The sequence below is a fragment of the Miniopterus schreibersii genome, assembly GCF_964146895.1.
Source record: "Miniopterus schreibersii genome assembly, chromosome: 11".
In the NCBI taxonomy this organism is placed as follows: domain Eukaryota; kingdom Metazoa; phylum Chordata; class Mammalia; order Chiroptera; family Miniopteridae; genus Miniopterus; species Miniopterus schreibersii.
Genome location: NC_138111.1, coordinates 56,553,209 through 56,571,920, shown reverse-complemented (window position 1 = coordinate 56,571,920; position 18,712 = coordinate 56,553,209). Strand labels below are relative to the sequence as shown.

The following is an 18,712-nucleotide window of genomic DNA, read 5'->3' as shown; positions in this document are numbered from 1 at the left end:
TATGGGACAACATGTTTGGCAGTGATAGATCTGATAAGGGGTGAGTTTCCAAAATGTATCAGGAGCTCAAACATCTTCACAAAAAGGAGACAAACAATCCAATTAAAAAATGAGCCAAGCACCTAAATAGATGCTTCTCCAAAGTGGACATACAGAAAACCAAGAGGCATGTGGAAAAATGTTCAGAGTCACTAATCCTCGGAGAGATGCAATTTAAAACAACAATGAGATGTCACCTGGCACCTGGCACAATGCCTACAATCCACAAATCATCAAATGACAAATGCTGGCCAGGATGTGCAAAAAGTGAATTTTACTTCCCTGCTGGTGGAGTGCAGACTGGAGCAGCCACTGGAAAGCCGCTGGTGCCTGTCCAGGCTCTAACTGTCTCCCTTCTTCCCTGGTCTCAGCTGCTGCTGACTTTCAGCCTCTGTCTGTTCCTCCACGTGCTCTGTCTTGTTTTTGAGCCAGAGTGAGTCCCGCAGGGGTGCAGCTCCCGCCTGTTGGATTCGGAGGTGGAGCTGCCGAAAGGGGTAGGGTGAGCTCCTGGGTTCTTCCCATTCAAGTGTGGACCCCGCTCCCTGTCTTTACTGAGTCTGTGTGAGGCGCTGGGCATCAGGGGGTCTTCACAGCTGCAGCCCAGGGATCAGCTGGCAGGGAGGGTGGAGGAGCGGCCACCTTCACACTCTGGCACTGGACACTGGAAATGTGCTGCTGCTTCTGGTAGCAGGGAGTTAGACAGGAGCGGCTAGGGCGGGTCCTGCCCTGGGGCCCGCACAGGGGCCCCGCCAACCTGGCTTTCAGATGCCCCTCTATGGGCGGCCCAGCAGCCTGCCCACTGCCTGTGGGCATGCTCAGAGTCAGAGAGTTCCTGGCCCCAAGCTCAGAGGAAGCTGGCATGGCCTCAGTGCCACTAATTATAATAAAATTGGCACTATGATTTTGACAACCCCCCCACCCCCCGGTGTTTAACCCTTTCCTGTTAGTCAATCATCTGAGATGCCAATGAAAGTGTCCTCCCAGAAAATCCCTCATTTAACCCCTATAACCCAGGAGTTGCAGTCACTGTCTCACTGGTTGACCTGCTCCTTACCTGGAGTGTATTGTCAATAAATTCTTACTTTTTTTTTACACTTTGTCTCTCGATTGAAATCTTTCCCTCAAGGGGACAAGAACAAGGTCTCCTCATCTCTTGGGGAACACTTCAAGCGGGTGCTACACCGATTTCCCTCACAGCCCAAATCTGGGCACCAGCTGTACCTTCTCACGCCTGAGATAGGTCAGGCTCCAATGCAGGACCTGTGTGAGGCCTGCAGTTGGCTCAGGGATCACTGTCACTCGCCCAGCCCTCCAGCCTTGCTGCTGGGTCTCCCAACAACTTCCAATATTTAAGAACTCTGAATATGAATCCATGTATGGCTACAGAGATTTTCAGGGCAAGGTGGCAGAACGGAACACAACTTTAAATTTTTTCACCCGGGAATTATCATGAAAAAAAAGCCAACAACCCACCAACCCGAAACCACAAAGTTTCAGTGTAAAAACAACAGCCAGAAACCAAAGAATGGAAGGAATCATAACATTGGAAAGCTGTTGGGCAATCCCAAAGGCAGAGCCATGTGAATCCAGAGTAGTCCTTTTACTGCTGCTCCTGCGTGGTCCCCCCAAGTAGTGGGGGAAGGAAGAAATGCAAGGGACACAAATCCTGTGCCATGTCAACCAGAGCCCTTTAAGCCATCAACTGGGAAGAAGCAATGTAAAGATGGGGCCTGAACCCCGAGGCAGAGCTTTGAGAGAGCTGCCTGAGCAACTCACAGGCACTTCTCAGTTGGGCCCAGACAGATACTCCTCAGGCTGTCAGTTCCCAGCAGTTCTATTCTCTGAAAGTCCTTTAGGGTGTCATCTCTCCTACCACTCAGTCAAGGTGGAAGGCATGCAAGTGGAGTCATTACCCAAAGTGACAGTAAGAATGTTCTCCTAATTCTAAAGTCAAACAACATGATCTAAAGAGGGGAATGAATTTGAAAAGCTGCCAACTTACTTTTGAGAAAGAGCTAATGCACCTTCAAACGGGAGGTCTTTCGGGACTCCCCTTGCTTCCCCACACCCACAAAGGCCACTTGTGAACCTGCAAGTGGCCTACAGGACTGAAAGGAAATGAGGATGTTGAGGGCTCTGCCAGCTGAGCAGCCTGCAAGCAAGAAACACATTGTTAGCTGGGCCAGGTACAGAGAATGTGGCTACCGAGACTCACCAGGGCAGGGCAGGGCAGGAATCCCTGGTGCCTAGTAAGGGGAAACTGGGAAAACAAGAACCTTGTCCCCAGGGTAATCTCTCCCGCCTAGCATATTGCTGGTCACTCAGTTTAAGACCCCCCTGAGCATTCTTCCCGAAGGATAACATCTAGGCCTCAGTTGCATTTCAGGCCAGGCCCAGATGAAGAGCAAAACCTCAGGAGTAGATACACTGACTAAGACCCCCGCCCTGACAAGGACCAGTCAGTGGAGAATGGACCCTGAAAGAGCACACCTGGAAAGTTGATGAATATATTGTATTGAGATGCTTCCCTGAGGCCTCCAGTAACATGCCTGTGCCTGCAAGAAAGAGAAACATGCTCAGGACAAAGGACCCAGCTCTTTCCCCCCCAGTGCCATCTCCATCCGTCTGAGGGGACCCCAGGAGACATGCAACTAAGGGAGCAATGGGTAGTGGCAGCTACTCTCAGCCTTACCCCCAGAACCTGTTGCCCAAGGTCCCCGAACCTGCCTGTCTCCAAGGCCCACTTCTCTCTTGTTTAGCTGTCCCAGGTATGTTTTTGCTGACATCGTGGACCCAATAGCCTTTGGCTCAGGGCGGTGTAGCCCTTCCCTTTGGATATCCCACCCCCCACCCCTTTCCCTCAATAAACCGAATTTTTCGTTTTCTACCGTCTGACATAGCCGGTTAGGTGCCCTCCCGGCAACATGAACCGTAAACCTTCCACACAGTCCAGTTGGTTAGAATGCCGTTCCCACACCCCAAGGTTGTGGGTTTGAACCCCAGTCAGGACACACACAGGGCTCAACCAATGAACGCATAAATCAGTGGAACAACAGTTGATATTTCTCTCTGTTTCCCCTTTCCTCTCTGTAAAATCAATAAGTAATAATTTCTTTTAAAAAAAGAAAAGAGAAACATTCTGACTGCTTGTCTCCCTGCAGCAGCACACTGCCCCAAGAGTGGATGCCCTGCCTGAAGTGGGGCGTCATTTCCTTCTCTAAGACACAAAAGCTAAGGAAGTGGGCTTAGTCAAGTCCTGGGGCCAGTTCTTTCCAGGACGGGGCCTCTTTGCTGCTTGAAAAAGTAGGTGGAAGGCACCAGACTTCTTTGCCTGGAACAGAAAGAAGCCTGCCCTCTGCAGCCTGGGTGGATGTCTTTGCTGCGTTGGCCAATAGGTGGCTGTGTTCCTGTGTAAATGTGTTAATGGTTCAAAATCAAATGGACCTGCTTTCAGTTCCTCACAGCCATGGTGACAGCAGTGTAGCAGGGGCATTCCTCGGTTCAGAAAGCGCTCATCAGCAGAAAACACAGCCTCTTAGGAGTTTCTGCAAAACCTAGAACTGCCCCTCAGCTTCGCTTTCAGGTGCCGCTCTCTCCCCTTAAAGGGAAATTGGTGGCTGGAGACCACAAAGGACCAGGGAGCAGCGCACCCGGGGCGCAGGTGGAGGAGGCGGCGGGGGGTCAGCGGGCTGGGCGCCTCCACCCGGCGGCCAGGAAACAATTGCGATGTGGAATCGGAGGAGCGGGGTGCAGAGGAGCAGGGGGCAGGGGCCAGGTGTCCTGTAGCTGCTCTGCCAGAGAATCAGGGAGCCCCCCTTCCCAACAACACACAGACCCCACTCATCCTCAGTGTGAAGATTGAGTCTCCTTCAGCCTGTGCACAGCCCTCCCCAGAACGTCCTTTCTTGTCTTTTGTTTTGGATCTTCCCCTGAGGATATTTTTTTGGTTTGGGGAGAGAGAGAGAGAGAGAGAGAGAGACAGAGACAGAGACAGAGACAGAGAGAGAGGAGGGGGGAGGAGAGGGTGATGTGAGGGAGAAGCATGGATGTGTTGCCCCCGTCCCATCCCAGCTGACCCTGCAGCCTGGGTGCGGGCCCCGACCAAGAATCTAACCCGCAGCATTTGCTGTATGGATGACGCTCCCACCAACGCAACCACCGGGCCAGGGCCAGGAATCTTGAACACTTTTCATTCAGTTTCCCGTTGCTTAAACGTCTTTCACATTACCCCGCGGTGAGTGCTGTGTGCAAAATGAAAATTAGCCCCCTGGCCGTTGGGGTTCAGCGGGGAGAGCGTGAGCCCACGCAGCGAAGGGCCTGGGCTTTGACTGCAGGTCGGGGCGCGTCCACGGGTTGCGGGGTGGGTCTTGGCTTGCGGGAGGCAGCCAGTCCATGTGTCACCCTCACAACAATGTTCCTCTCTCTCTTCTCTCACTCTCTCACCCCTTCCCTTCCTCCTGTCCACTCTGTCTAAAAGTATCCTCCTGGGAGGATTAACAACATGGAAAATAAATGTAAAAGAAATAAAAATTAGTGTTGTGTACCAGCTGTTGAGGATCTTTAGCAGGTAATATCTTTGAATTTTCCTTGTTTAGAATTTTGTGGACAGAATCAAATTAGCTAAAATTATATTTGCACTGTGACCTCTTCCTTTGTAAGCCTCTCTGGGACTTGCAAGGGGAAGGTCATTTCATGTCTTTAAAATTTTTATATTTTGTTCATCATGGATACTTTTCTGCTGATTTTCATTTCTTAGTATGGCATGACAGCGACTTTTAACTTCATTACGTAGGTGTGATGCTATCTTCAATTCTGTGTGAGTGGCCCAGGAGTTAGCTTTTGAATTAGTGTTTTGATCTTCGACAGGTGTAAACCTAGTTATGTCTCATTTCTTATCATCATCACCACCCAACTCTTTTTTTTTTTTGTGTAACCATTTTCCTGTTCTTTACCACTTTTTTACGTAATCATTGCCTTCAAATAATATCCCCAGAGATATTCTGAATGTGAGGAAAGAGGGATTGTTTAGCTCCTTTCTGCCATTCACAAAACAGCAGTGTTTTGTCAGGAAACTTTCCTCCTTGTTGGTTCTCTGCAAAGTGTAGTCTAAGATTTCTCTCAATTATGTGGCAGGCAGGGATCTAAGGGTTGAAACTGTGGCTCTGTTCCTACACAGTCCTACAGACAGTCCCTCTCCTAGAGTTGCCATTGGCTGGGGAAGCTCAACAGGCTCACCCCAGAGTGTTAAAGAAGGTGCAGTCAGAGCCCCGCTGGGCCCGACTACGGCAGGTGGAATGGGCACCATTCAGATTATTGCATGTTAGGTAAACCCGAGAGGCAACTCTCATTCCCTGTGTTCTGATTCTCAACTTGTAATTTGCAGTTATCATTTTATGTAATCTTTACATTTCCTGTGTGATCACTAGGAAAGCTGTCTCCATTGTTTTGAAGAGGAAATGAAAGTGTAATGTTATTTCAATTCAGGAGCCACAGACCGATTTTGTCAGAAAGTGAAGCTTTTATGTGAGAGAGTATGTAGGTCCACTAAGAAAGCAGAAAGTATGTCCTACTGCCTTAAGAATATCTTCTGCTGGGCATGTTAAGTTGCAAAACAAAAACGTTCTCTGCCTGGCCTACTCAGGGGTGATAGGAAAATAAATAAAATAGTTTCGGACCAGGAAAAAAAAGCGGGCTGTTTCTCTTCATTAATAAGATGACAGGAAAAGTCAGGAATTAAGGAAAAATATTTTGACTCTTGTGATGCTGAAATTTGCTAAAATTCACTGACTTTGGTACATGAAGTCTAGCAAAGGGCTTATTTCACTGCCCCTTTCTGACTGATCACTGTGAAAGGATGGATTGATGCAAATCTTTAGAGCAGGTGCTGCTTAGGGAACAATTGGTTAAGTGGCCTCTAAATTCTTTCCAACTAAAGAATAAAAATTGCTTTACACGTTTTATCAGGATTCTAATCTGGGGGGAACCAAACACAAGCATTTCTTTCCCATAGCCTCATCCTACTTCTTGCAGATTCCTTTCTCTCATGAATACCCGATGCCTGCAGATGGGGCCAGGACTCCCCTTGTCTTTGATTCTGCATGTGTGATCTGTCCTGTGAGCACAGGTAGCAGGTCTTCTTTCCTAGGAAGGGGTTGAGAGTAAGTGTACATGGCAATTTCACCTCTGTCGTGTATGACTCGAACTTGAAATCTCTAGGCACAGTCTGAACTAGCGTGTCGTAGGTGCCAAATGAATGATGCCACGTGTCTTAGAAGTATAATACACAGATACTGCAAGTATCCCCAGCAAACAGCACAAGGAATATGCATTCACTGAATGTACGTGAACCTAATAGCCATGTAGAACCACAAACCATAAACAAGCAAAAATGGTTTGCCCGGGACCTAGCAGCCTCCCTGGGGTTGCCTTCTAGTCACCACCTCAACCAGCTCTCCTGGCTGCTCTCTGCGGAGTGCCCTCTGTGGTGATTGTTTCCGCCAGGCACACTGACATGCTCTGTGTGTGTACTTACTGCTTCAACCCTGACAAAAGTCCTATGAAAAAATACTATAATTGTCCCCACAGCGAAGAGAAGGAAAGCCAGGAGCACAAGTGTGCACATTATTTGTCAAGGTCCCACTGCTGTTAAGTAGAGTTGGTGCCAAGCCCCAGCTCTGGGTGCAGAATCATATTCTTCTGTTGTTGTTAATCACCCCCTGAGGATATTTTTCCATTGACTTTTTTAGAGAGAGTGGAAAGGAGGAAAGAGGGAGGGAGGAAGGGAGACAAAGAGAGGAGAGAAATTCCATGTGAGAGGAACATGATTTGTTGCTTCCCCAACCTGGGATTGAACTTGAGGGCCAGGTACCTGCCCTTTTCTCACAGTGGAACTCAGGATGCAGGGGACCCCACGCTATCCAGTGAGCCGAACAGGCCACAGCCTCAATCATTCTTTAACCAATACGCAATGCTGTGGAGAAGATGACAGTCGGAAAACACAGTTTGATTCAAGACAACTTGGTTTGTGGAGTATGACCACTGACCTCTACATCGCATTTTTCAGAGGCTTTCACACATACCCTTAAAGATCTTATTTCCTAAATTGTGTCTCAAAAGGCAATAGAGGGCGGGAGTTTCAGAGAAGAGACTTGCCCGAAGGCCACAGCTGGTAAGGAACAGGGTGAGATTTGAGCACAGAATAGATGGGGAGCCATTGTTTCCCCCCTCTTCACAGAGAGGAGGAAGGCGGGGCCGGGGGGTGGAAGAGCTGTGGTCTTCCCTCTCCCCCAGGCCTGGCTCAGATCTGATGTGCTGCTGCTGTCCCCCCGTGAAGGCCCAGTGCCCAGGTGTCTGCACTGGATGTTTAGATGCTACTCCAACTGGAAACCCTTGGGAGAGGAGGGCCTGGGGTGAACTGCCCCTGTGGTGCAGATATGTGACCCGTGTTCTAGAGAAATAAGAATTAGGAGGAGGAGTGAAGCACAAGTGAGTATGGCAGAGACCCTATGAATTCGGGGCTTCAATAGAGGTGACTGTGGGCACCTGCTGTGTCCTTACAACACACAGCCACCTTGGGCGAGGGTCATGGTGTCCACTCAGATACCCGCAATTTCACATAATATGGACATCTGGGGTGTTCTTAATTGTCCAACATTGTATATAAACCCTGTGGTGTTCCTCCTTGTATGTAGGAAAGATCATTTTGAGTAAAAGAAAACTTACTTTAAACCCTTAATCACTCATATGGTTTTCCAGAGGATGTTCCGGGGCGGGAGGAGGGGCGGGGGGGCGCTTCATGTCAGGTTGAAATGACATAACTCAATTCACACACAGTTCCTGTGGCTATAGATGTACTAGTTAGCAATCCACTAGGTGTAGCAATACTTTATCTTAGATCCTTGTGTTTGTTAATTGTATGTGTCAGTTGGATTGACCCATGAGGTTCGGGATAATTGGTCAAAGGTTCTGAGTGTGCCTGGGATGGTGTTTTGGGGTGAGACTGACATTTAAGTAGCTGAACTGAGTAAAGCTACTGTGCTCTGTAATATGAGTAGCCCTCAAGTAACCAGTTGGATGCCTTCATAGGACAAAACGGATGATCTCCCAATAAGAAGCTGAAAAAATGTATCATTTAGCTAAATTCATAGAGATGCCACTCAAGTTTTTGTCTCTCCCTTTTACTTTGTGCTCTTAAGTAGAAACCTTGAAGCTGAAACCACAACAGAGCGAGAGCACCCGTGCGTGGGGCGGGCACTAAGGAGGCTGCAGGAGGGGATGGTATGAGGGGTGAATGCAGTCACTAAGCAGGACTGGGGACAGGGAGGGAGGAAGAGGAGCGGGTGCCAGCCTCCGCCACCAAATGCCCTGCATCTTCCCGTCTTCTGCCTACACGACCTCTCTCGGATATTTCTGCCACTGCTCCTTGCTGATGGAATAGAACTCAGTACAACCCTAACATAAGTACTGAATGTCTTCCATGTTTTCCAGGACTCTTCTCAATTCCTTGGAATTTCCAGCTTTTGAGAGGCACTTTCTGACTAGTGCTGTTCTATGGACTTTAAAGGACAAGCACTATTGCTGGGCTGGGGTGTCTCAGCGGTTGAGCATTGACCCATAAAGCAAGGGGTCAGCAGTTCAATTTTGGGTGAGGGTACATGCCCAGGTTGCGGGTTCGATCACCAGTAGGGAGCGTGCAGGAGGCAGCCAATGGATGATGTTTCTCTCATTGATGTTTCTATCTCTCTATCCCTCTCCCTCCTCTCTCTTTACAAATAAAAATAAAAACCTACTTTTAAAATAAAGACAAGTCCTATTGTGAGAAGGCTTTCTATAGAGGAAAATATGCCCAGGTTGTGGGTTCGATCCCCACTAGGGAGTGTGCGGGAAGCAGCCAATGGATGATGTTTCTCTCATTGATGTTTCTATCTCTCTATCCCCCTCCCTTCCTGTGTCTCTAAATGTAAAATATTTTATATTTATAATAAAGACAAGTAGTATTCTGAGACAGATTTCTATAAAACAAAATGTGCATTTTGTTTTTCAGAATTAATGAACTCAAGATGCCTCTGATAAAAATTTAATAAATAAAGCAAAATGCAAAGTCAATAACGTAAAAATGTAAAATAATTTTGGAAATTATAGTACAAGGTAAGGCAGATATTGATCATAAGAATATATCACTATGAGTCCATTGAAAAAATAAATTAATAATAAATAAATACATAAATGAATAAACAACAATAAATAAATAACATCAGTGCAGACACCTCTTAGGAACTGATATCCCAGGAACTGAATTTTCGAACGTTTTCTTGCTTAATCTGACAAGACATTTGTTGAATAAAGTTCAATCCATTCTCTGATTAAAGCAGAAATCAGAGCCTTTGACATGACCCAACACTCATGTGCAAAGGTGATCTGGCCCTTTTGTCACCGAGGATCATTTGCAGGAGGAGGCAGGTCTCGGTCCCTGTCGCTCAGCCTTTCCTGCAGGGTCCTTGCTGAAGAGAAGGCCCTCATGACTTCCACTCTGACCACTTCCCAGGCGCAGTCGCTGTGTCCCTTCCCTTTGAGGTAGAGCCTGATGCCCTGGAAGTACCTCTTCAAGGCCAGCGCAGGGCCCCGCGTCGCCAGGGCCGAGCCCTCCTCGGCCGTCCCCTGCCCCAGGCAGGCGTCCAGGTCCCCCAGCTGCCGGTGGAGCCCCTCGCGCAGCTGGCCCAGGAGGGTCGTGTTCCAGGCGGCAGGGGGGGGCGCTGTGAGCAAGAGGTTGAAGACCTGCTGGAGCAGCTCGTGGAGGACAGTGGCGGCCTGGGCCCCCTGCACCTCACGGCCCTCCACCGTTTGCCTGGGGAATCGGAAGTCTTTTCTGTCCTTGAGACACAAGAAAGGGGACATTGTGCTCATTTGGCTCAGAAGCACTAAGTTGTCCCCGCTGAGAAGGACGCGGTGCTGAGGCAAGTGACAGCCCAGAGACCCCTCGGGGCCACAGCTGAGCAGCAGCAGGGCCGAGAGGAGAGAGAGCAGGAGGGCCATGGGCAAGCGGGGGCGCTGCTGGCCTGCTGAGCTGGGCGCCTGCTGAACAGTCTGGGACCTCAGGTCCTCCAGTGGCCTTCTTTCTAAGCATGGCCTTTAAATAGGAAGCATGTTTTCCCTTTCTAGACTCTTCTTTCTGTTTTCCCTTCCTTTTTTTACTTTCATTTGAGTTCTCCTTGTGGTCCAAGAGGATGTCATCACTCTACACTATTGGTTTTGCCGTTGTAATTTTCACACTAGATTTCAGATGTGTCCATCCAAGAGGATACATATTGGTCAAATGCGAAAATTCTTAGTCCTAAAAGCAGAAGTGTATGTAGGTGTGTAAATACTCCCACACGTGAACATTCTCATGTATATACGTTATTACATATATTGCTCTTCTCTATTAGAAACAAGATGTGGCCTTGAGCCCAGCTGGGTTGTCTGAGTGGTTGAGTGTCCACTTATAAAGCAGCAGGTCCTCCTTCAGTTCCTGGTATGGCACATGCCCTGGCTGTGGGCTCCGTCCCAGCAAGGGGCCTGCAGGAGGCAGCAGATCAAGGATTCTCTTATCATTGAAGTTTCTCTCTCTCTCTCACTCCCCTTCTTCTCTCTGAAATCAATAAAAGAATATAATAGAGGCAGTTGGCTTGAATGTGGGGAACATTTGTGGCCTCCTTCCTTTACATATGGAGCCAGGCTCCCTCAGCCCTGGGTGTGTATTTTGTCAGGAACTTATCGGACCATGTATGGTAAATAAGCTCTTTAGAACCAAGGACTGGGTTTTGTTTACTGTTTTATTCACAGCAGAGGCTGAGATTTGAAGTGAACCAGTGTCTGGGATGTTTCTGTTCCCTCTGGATCTCATTCATGCAGGTCTATGTGTTTATGTGTCAGGGGGCCACTAGGTCAGGGCTTCTATCCACAGTGCCACTTCTTTCCAGCGTTTCGTAACTGGTCCTTCAGGTTCCTCAGACTGTGCCAGTCTGCACAGCAGGAATCTTCTTTCTTGGCTGGTGATGCCCTTGGGGAGATTCTAATATCAAGATAAGTTTTCCCAGCACCACCTCATTCATAAGTTTGATACGAGCTCTAGTAACCGTTTTCCTCTCAAATCACAGAGTGTCCTCAACGCAAACACTCCTGGGCTCACTCGCGGAGGGCAGGCTGACCCCATTGTGAGGTCTTTATGCTTCCCTGGAAGTGGAGAGGCTTGTGTCTTTGCTGGCAAAACAGTCTGTCAGGCTCCTAGCCCTGCTCCCTGAAGTTTTTGTGTGAAGGACCCTGGTTCTCAGTGGTGGCCTCCTGCTCTCGGAGCCATTACCCAGGTCGCAGGAAATCTATAGACCTAAACGCTGTGAGCAAAAGTTTATTTTGTCTTTGTAGGTAGAAGAATTAGTGATCCAACTGCATGTATTTTAACTTTAGAAGGCCAATCATTTTTATTTGCCCAGTACAGGTATCATTGTTCAATTCTTCAGTTAAATGATTGAAAACATGCTCAAAGTTTGTCAGCTGAGCACAGGACATTCAGTGCCGTCCCTCAATGGAAATTTGTAGAACAGAAAGTGGTGAACTCCAGCTGTTCATCGAGCCTGTGAGTTTCCAGGGCCTTCTCTGTTGGTCCATCTCTGCCTCATGCTCAGAGTGGAGGGCAGTGAGGCCCAGGCTGCTAGGTCAGGGAGAAAGAGCCTCCTTTCCTCTCCTGACTCGCTCTGTTTCATTTTAATTTCAGTGACAGCATAGTTCCTCAGAGAGGTCTTCTGGTTGTGGTCTGTCTTGCTCCTCTGGCATTACTTCCTCCTTCATCCTGAGGCTCATACGAAGGGACGGAAAAGAAAGGCAGAGGCGCTTCACTGTTTCTCTCTAAGTTTTCAAGATTTCAGATTTTTCAGTTCAACTCTCCCAAGAAGCAAAACTGGCAGTTGTTTGTGGGGGGAAGTAAAACAAATATAATCCTGGATGTCACAGAAGTGAAAGAAGGGAAGGGACCTGTGTGCTGACAAAATGACCAAGTGTAAGTTGGTAAAATTCACTGTGGCCCACTTGAGGCCCTGGTGCCATGGCAGAGGGAAGGACGAAGGCCAGTGCTGAGCCCCCAAAGGCAGGAACCGGCAGCCTGGGCCAGAGGCTCCAAGAGGCCCCCTGGTCAGTGACCAGCCCTTCATTTCCCTTTCATTTAATCCTCATGGCATCAGCTCTGAGGACAGAAGGGAAGAGTCCCAGCCTCCAACTCTCAAGGCACTGGCAACCCCGACCCTCAAGGTGGATATTAACCCTGGCCTGAGGGCTTCATCTAGTTGATAAATCCCCTCAGGCAATGAAAAGATTGCCTTGAGGAATCCAGAATTAAGAGAAAGAGAGTTGGATGATCCTAAAATGAACTGTTCTTAATCTAAATAATAAGGATGGAGCTATGTTATTATCTCTTTATTCATTTAAAATTTATTTTTATTGTTGAAAGTGTTACAGATGTCCAGCTTTTTCCCTCACTGCACCCCTCCTGCCAGCATCCTACCCCCCAGGCCTTCCCCGCAGTGTTGTCTGTGTCCATGGCTTATGCGTATATGCATCTAAGTTCTTTTCTTAATCTCTCTCCCCTCCACTCCCTCAGCCAGCCTTTCCTCAGAAATTCATCAGACTGCTCCATGGTTCTATGTCTCTGTATCTATTTTGTTCTTCAGTTTATTTTGTTCATTAGATTCCACACATGAGTGAGATCATGTGATACTTGTCTTTCTCTGCCTGGCTTATTTCACGTAGCATGAGAGTCTGCAGTTCCATCCATGCTGTCCCAAAGGGTAAGAGATCCTTCTTACAGCGGCACAGTACTCCACGGTGTGACTGTGCCACAGCTTCTTTATCCACTCACCTACTGATGGGCACTTGGGCTGTTTCCAGATCTTAGCTGTTGTGAACTGTGCTGCTATGAACATAGGGGAGCATAAAAATGTAAAAAGCTTCTGCACAGAGAAAGAAACCATCAACAAAAGGAAAAGGGAGCCCACTGTATGGGACAACATGTTTGGCAGTGATAGATCTGATAAGGGGTGAGTTTCCAAAATGTATCAGGAGCTCAAACATCTTCACAAAAAGGAGACAAACAATCCAATTAAAAAATGAGCCAAGCACCTAAATAGATGCTTCTCCAAAGTGGACATACAGAAAACCAAGAGGCATGTGGAAAAATGTTCAGAGTCACTAATCCTCGGAGAGATGCAATTTAAAACAACAATGAGATGTCACCTGGCACCTGGCACAATGCCTACAATCCACAAATCATCAAATGACAAATGCTGGCCAGGATGTGCAAAAAGTGAATTTTACTTCCCTGCTGGTGGAGTGCAGACTGGAGCAGCCACTGGAAAGCCGCTGGTGCCTGTCCAGGCTCTAACTGTCTCCCTTCTTCCCTGGTCTCAGCTGCTGCTGACTTTCAGCCTCTGTCTGTTCCTCCACGTGCTCTGTCTTGTTTTTGAGCCAGAGTGAGTCCCGCAGGGGTGCAGCTCCCGCCTGTTGGATTCGGAGGTGGAGCTGCCGAAAGGGGTAGGGTGAGCTCCTGGGTTCTTCCCATTCAAGTGTGGACCCCGCTCCCTGTCTTTACTGAGTCTGTGTGAGGCGCTGGGCATCAGGGGGTCTTCACAGCTGCAGCCCAGGGATCAGCTGGCAGGGAGGGTGGAGGAGCGGCCACCTTCACACTCTGGCACTGGACACTGGAAATGTGCTGCTGCTTCTGGTAGCAGGGAGTTAGACAGGAGCGGCTAGGGCGGGTCCTGCCCTGGGGCCCGCACAGGGGCCCCGCCAACCTGGCTTTCAGATGCCCCTCTATGGGCGGCCCAGCAGCCTGCCCACTGCCTGTGGGCATGCTCAGAGTCAGAGAGTTCCTGGCCCCAAGCTCAGAGGAAGCTGGCATGGCCTCAGTGCCACTAATTATAATAAAATTGGCACTATGATTTTGACAACCCCCCCACCCCCCGGTGTTTAACCCTTTCCTGTTAGTCAATCATCTGAGATGCCAATGAAAGTGTCCTCCCAGAAAATCCCTCATTTAACCCCTATAACCCAGGAGTTGCAGTCACTGTCTCACTGGTTGACCTGCTCCTTACCTGGAGTGTATTGTCAATAAATTCTTACTTTTTTTTTACACTTTGTCTCTCGATTGAAATCTTTCCCTCAAGGGGACAAGAACAAGGTCTCCTCATCTCTTGGGGAACACTTCAAGCGGGTGCTACACCGATTTCCCTCACAGCCCAAATCTGGGCACCAGCTGTACCTTCTCACGCCTGAGATAGGTCAGGCTCCAATGCAGGACCTGTGTGAGGCCTGCAGTTGGCTCAGGGATCACTGTCACTCGCCCAGCCCTCCAGCCTTGCTGCTGGGTCTCCCAACAACTTCCAATATTTAAGAACTCTGAATATGAATCCATGTATGGCTACAGAGATTTTCAGGGCAAGGTGGCAGAACGGAACACAACTTTAAATTTTTTCACCCGGGAATTATCATGAAAAAAAAGCCAACAACCCACCAACCCGAAACCACAAAGTTTCAGTGTAAAAACAACAGCCAGAAACCAAAGAATGGAAGGAATCATAACATTGGAAAGCTGTTGGGCAATCCCAAAGGCAGAGCCATGTGAATCCAGAGTAGTCCTTTTACTGCTGCTCCTGCGTGGTCCCCCCAAGTAGTGGGGGAAGGAAGAAATGCAAGGGACACAAATCCTGTGCCATGTCAACCAGAGCCCTTTAAGCCATCAACTGGGAAGAAGCAATGTAAAGATGGGGCCTGAACCCCGAGGCAGAGCTTTGAGAGAGCTGCCTGAGCAACTCACAGGCACTTCTCAGTTGGGCCCAGACAGATACTCCTCAGGCTGTCAGTTCCCAGCAGTTCTATTCTCTGAAAGTCCTTTAGGGTGTCATCTCTCCTACCACTCAGTCAAGGTGGAAGGCATGCAAGTGGAGTCATTACCCAAAGTGACAGTAAGAATGTTCTCCTAATTCTAAAGTCAAACAACATGATCTAAAGAGGGGAATGAATTTGAAAAGCTGCCAACTTACTTTTGAGAAAGAGCTAATGCACCTTCAAACGGGAGGTCTTTCGGGACTCCCCTTGCTTCCCCACACCCACAAAGGCCACTTGTGAACCTGCAAGTGGCCTACAGGACTGAAAGGAAATGAGGATGTTGAGGGCTCTGCCAGCTGAGCAGCCTGCAAGCAAGAAACACATTGTTAGCTGGGCCAGGTACAGAGAATGTGGCTACCGAGACTCACCAGGGCAGGGCAGGGCAGGAATCCCTGGTGCCTAGTAAGGGGAAACTGGGAAAACAAGAACCTTGTCCCCAGGGTAATCTCTCCCGCCTAGCATATTGCTGGTCACTCAGTTTAAGACCCCCCTGAGCATTCTTCCCGAAGGATAACATCTAGGCCTCAGTTGCATTTCAGGCCAGGCCCAGATGAAGAGCAAAACCTCAGGAGTAGATACACTGACTAAGACCCCCGCCCTGACAAGGACCAGTCAGTGGAGAATGGACCCTGAAAGAGCACACCTGGAAAGTTGATGAATATATTGTATTGAGATGCTTCCCTGAGGCCTCCAGTAACATGCCTGTGCCTGCAAGAAAGAGAAACATGCTCAGGACAAAGGACCCAGCTCTTTCCCCCCCAGTGCCATCTCCATCCGTCTGAGGGGACCCCAGGAGACATGCAACTAAGGGAGCAATGGGTAGTGGCAGCTACTCTCAGCCTTACCCCCAGAACCTGTTGCCCAAGGTCCCCGAACCTGCCTGTCTCCAAGGCCCACTTCTCTCTTGTTTAGCTGTCCCAGGTATGTTTTTGCTGACATCGTGGACCCAATAGCCTTTGGCTCAGGGCGGTGTAGCCCTTCCCTTTGGATATCCCACCCCCCACCCCTTTCCCTCAATAAACCGAATTTTTCGTTTTCTACCGTCTGACATAGCCGGTTAGGTGCCCTCCCGGCAACATGAACCGTAAACCTTCCACACAGTCCAGTTGGTTAGAATGCCGTTCCCACACCCCAAGGTTGTGGGTTTGAACCCCAGTCAGGACACACACAGGGCTCAACCAATGAACGCATAAATCAGTGGAACAACAGTTGATATTTCTCTCTGTTTCCCCTTTCCTCTCTGTAAAATCAATAAGTAATAATTTCTTTTAAAAAAAGAAAAGAGAAACATTCTGACTGCTTGTCTCCCTGCAGCAGCACACTGCCCCAAGAGTGGATGCCCTGCCTGAAGTGGGGCGTCATTTCCTTCTCTAAGACACAAAAGCTAAGGAAGTGGGCTTAGTCAAGTCCTGGGGCCAGTTCTTTCCAGGACGGGGCCTCTTTGCTGCTTGAAAAAGTAGGTGGAAGGCACCAGACTTCTTTGCCTGGAACAGAAAGAAGCCTGCCCTCTGCAGCCTGGGTGGATGTCTTTGCTGCGTTGGCCAATAGGTGGCTGTGTTCCTGTGTAAATGTGTTAATGGTTCAAAATCAAATGGACCTGCTTTCAGTTCCTCACAGCCATGGTGACAGCAGTGTAGCAGGGGCATTCCTCGGTTCAGAAAGCGCTCATCAGCAGAAAACACAGCCTCTTAGGAGTTTCTGCAAAACCTAGAACTGCCCCTCAGCTTCGCTTTCAGGTGCCACTCTCTCCCCTTAAAGGGAAATTGGTGGCTGGAGACCACAAAGGACCAGGGAGCAGCGCACCCGGGGCGCAGGTGGAGGAGGCGGCGGGGGGTCAGCGGGCTGGGCGCCTCCACCCGGCGGCCAGGAAACAATTGCGATGTGGAATCGGAGGAGCGGGGTGCAGAGGAGCAGGGGGCAGGGGCCAGGTGTCCTGTAGCTGCTCTGCCAGAGAATCAGGGAGCCCCCCTTCCCAACAACACACAGACCCCACTCATCCTCAGTGTGAAGATTGAGTCTCCTTCAGCCTGTGCACAGCCCTCCCCAGAACGTCCTTTCTTGTCTTTTGTTTTGGATCTTCCCCTGAGGATATTTTTTTGGTTTGGGGAGAGAGAGAGAGAGAGAGAGAGAGACAGAGACAGAGACAGAGACAGAGAGAGAGGAGGGGGGAGGAGAGGGTGATGTGAGGGAGAAGCATGGATGTGTTGCCCCCGTCCCATCCCAGCTGACCCTGCAGCCTGGGTGCGGGCCCCGACCAAGAATCTAACCCGCAGCATTTGCTGTATGGATGACGCTCCCACCAACGCAACCACCGGGCCAGGGCCAGGAATCTTGAACACTTTTCATTCAGTTTCCCGTTGCTTAAACGTCTTTCACATTACCCCGCGGTGAGTGCTGTGTGCAAAATGAAAATTAGCCCCCTGGCCGTTGGGGTTCAGCGGGGAGAGCGTGAGCCCACGCAGCGAAGGGCCTGGGCTTTGACTGCAGGTCGGGGCGCGTCCACGGGTTGCGGGGTGGGTCTTGGCTTGCGGGAGGCAGCCAGTCCATGTGTCACCCTCACAACAATGTTCCTCTCTCTCTTCTCTCACTCTCTCACCCCTTCCCTTCCTCCTGTCCACTCTGTCTAAAAGTATCCTCCTGGGAGGATTAACAACATGGAAAATAAATGTAAAAGAAATAAAAATTAGTGTTGTGTACCAGCTGTTGAGGATCTTTAGCAGGTAATATCTTTGAATTTTCCTTGTTTAGAATTTTGTGGACAGAATCAAATTAGCTAAAATTATATTTGCACTGTGACCTCTTCCTTTGTAAGCCTCTCTGGGACTTGCAAGGGGAAGGTCATTTCATGTCTTTAAAATTTTTATATTTTGTTCATCATGGATACTTTTCTGCTGATTTTCATTTCTTAGTATGGCATGACAGCGACTTTTAACTTCATTACGTAGGTGTGATGCTATCTTCAATTCTGTGTGAGTGGCCCAGGAGTTAGCTTTTGAATTAGTGTTTTGATCTTCGACAGGTGTAAACCTAGTTATGTCTCATTTCTTATCATCATCACCACCCAACTCTTTTTTTTTTTTGTGTAACCATTTTCCTGTTCTTTACCACTTTTTTACGTAATCATTGCCTTCAAATAATATCCCCAGAGATATTCTGAATGTGAGGAAAGAGGGATTGTTTAGCTCCTTTCTGCCATTCACAAAACAGCAGTGTTTTGTCAGGAAACTTTCCTCCTTGTTGGGTCTCTGCAAAGTGTAGTCTAAGATTTCTCTCAATTATGTGGCAGGCAGGGATCTAAGGGTTGAAACTGCGGCTCTGTTCCTACACAGTCCTACAGACAGTCCCTCTCCTAGAGTTGCCATTGGCTGGGGAAGCTCAACAGGCTCACCCCAGAGTGTTAAAGAAGGTGCAGTCAGAGCCCCGCTGGGCCCGACTACGGCAGGTGGAATGGGCACCATTCAGATTATTGCATGTTAGGTAAACCCGAGAGGCAGCTCTCATTCCCTGTGTTCTGATTCTCAACTTGTAATTTGCAGTTATCATTTTATGTAATCTTTACATTTCCTGTGTGATCACTAGGAAAGCTGTCTCCATTGTTTTGAAGAGGAAATGAAAGTGTAATGTTATTTCAATTCAGGAGCCACAGACCGATTTTGTCAGAAAGTGAAGCTTTTATGTGAGAGAGTATGTAGGTCCACTAAGAAAGCAGAAAGTATGTCCTACTGCCTTAAGAATATCTTCTGCTGGGCATGTTAAGTTGCAA

General features: G+C 48.7%; 1 pseudogene across 1 annotated transcript; it reads right to left on the bottom strand.

Annotated features, from left to right (window-relative positions):
- Positions 1-9,468: 9,468 nt before the first annotated feature.
- Positions 9,469-10,071, bottom strand: LOC308563557 (interferon omega-1 pseudogene; annotated as a pseudogene). The gene has a single exon. The product of its transcript is annotated as an interferon omega-1 pseudogene (transcript).
- Positions 10,072-18,712: the final 8,641 nt, after the last annotated feature.